Source organism: Octopus bimaculoides, chromosome 7 (genome assembly GCF_001194135.2).
Source record: "Octopus bimaculoides isolate UCB-OBI-ISO-001 chromosome 7, ASM119413v2, whole genome shotgun sequence".
NCBI classification, from domain to species: Eukaryota; Metazoa; Mollusca; class Cephalopoda; order Octopoda; family Octopodidae; genus Octopus; species Octopus bimaculoides.
In genome coordinates, this window is record NC_068987.1 from 22,436,146 (window position 1) to 22,437,748 (window position 1,603).

General features: G+C 37.7%; 1 protein-coding gene across 1 annotated transcript in view; it reads right to left on the minus strand.

Moving 5' to 3' along the window:
• LOC106870463 (cadherin EGF LAG seven-pass G-type receptor 1) overlaps window positions 1-1,603 on the minus strand; it is a 143,646-nt gene that overhangs the window by 83,598 nt on the left and 58,445 nt on the right. The window lies entirely within an intron of this gene.

The window sequence follows — 1,603 nt, forward strand, 5'->3', positions numbered from 1 at the left end:
GTGGTGACGGTTGTTGTAGTAAAAATGACGGTGATGGCGATGGTAGTAATGGTGGTGGTGGTGGTAGTCCAGGTGGTGGTGGTGGCGTTGGTAGCTGCAGTTATTTTCGTTCTGACTACAACTTTGGGAATTCATAATAATCCTTATGATGTTGTTGTGGTTGTTGTTGATGACGATGATAATAATGGTGACGATGACGACGATGACGACGACAATGATGATAATGATGGCGGTGGAGATGATGATGATTGTTACAAACGTAATGGTGGTAAGAAGTAACGGTAATAGAGGTGTTGGCTCTAACAATCATAGTAGCCATAGTCATAGTGGTGGTGTCCATGTTGATAGTAGTGATAGTAGTTATGTAGCAATTATAGTCATGGTGGTGATAGTATAGTAACAATAGTCATGGAAGTAGTGGCGGTGATATCAATGTGTTAATGATGGTGGTGACGGTATGTTTATTGTTGTTGCTGCTGTAACTGTTGTTCTTGCTGAAGTTGTTGAGGAATGTCGTCAACCCATTCCGAAATGCACGCACACACGTGCACACACGCACACACACACGCACGCACGCAACACGCATAAGGTGTCGAAACCGCAAAAATCCATAGTAAGATAGCGTCTGAGGGGTATTTTTCTTTCGTTTATTTCGTCTATGTTTTCTCATCATTTGTGCCTTATTTCATACATTTATGAAATCGACACACAATGTATGCTTTTGCACAGCAACTCTTTTTTACTACAAAAATAACCTCGAAAACGAGGTCGGGTCGCTCAATTTTGAGGTCTTTAGATCAATTCTACCTGAACAATATGCTTTCCATAGAGTATAATGAGAAAATGTTTAAAATACTTGGAGTTTTGGCAGGGAATGAAACTTCGAAGATATACCGTCAACTTCATTTGTATTATTTAATGCATAATCTTTTAATGTGAAATATGTTTGTCTGTGTTTTGTGTAGCCCAGAGTTGCCTCTGATGTAGCAAACCCATCGCATAGTTTTTTTGTAAATCTGTGTCTTTTTTTTTATGAAAGGGTGTGTTTTAAGAGAGATATGGCTGCAATTTCTAGTGGCTCAAGTTACCACAGAGACACCTGTGTGTGTGTGTGTGTGTGTTTTGTTGTGGTGAAAAAATACTTTTTCCCAAAATATTTTGCACAATAATTTTCTTAAGAAATCTGGAAATCTTTCTTACAGCTAACCATTCAACTTGAAATTACAATTGTTAATTGTTGGAAGTCAATTAGACTGAGATGTACACATAGTGCTTTCGTATACAGTGGATGCTCAATACGAAGCTTTGTACTCATTATCTTGTGGTTTGTAATCCATTACCTTAAATTTGATGCTATTAAGTATTTAAACATTATTTTACTGGGTTTAATCTTTTGACTGTCGCCATGATGGGGTATCACCTTCAAACATTTAATTGATCACACTGACCTCAGTATGTATTTCAATCTGGCATTTATTTTATAGATCGCTGCTTGATGAACTGCTAACTTTGAGATATAGTGGGGCACAATACTTGATTTAACAACAAATCTACACACACACATATTTCACACACACACACACACACACATATTAGGTGCCAG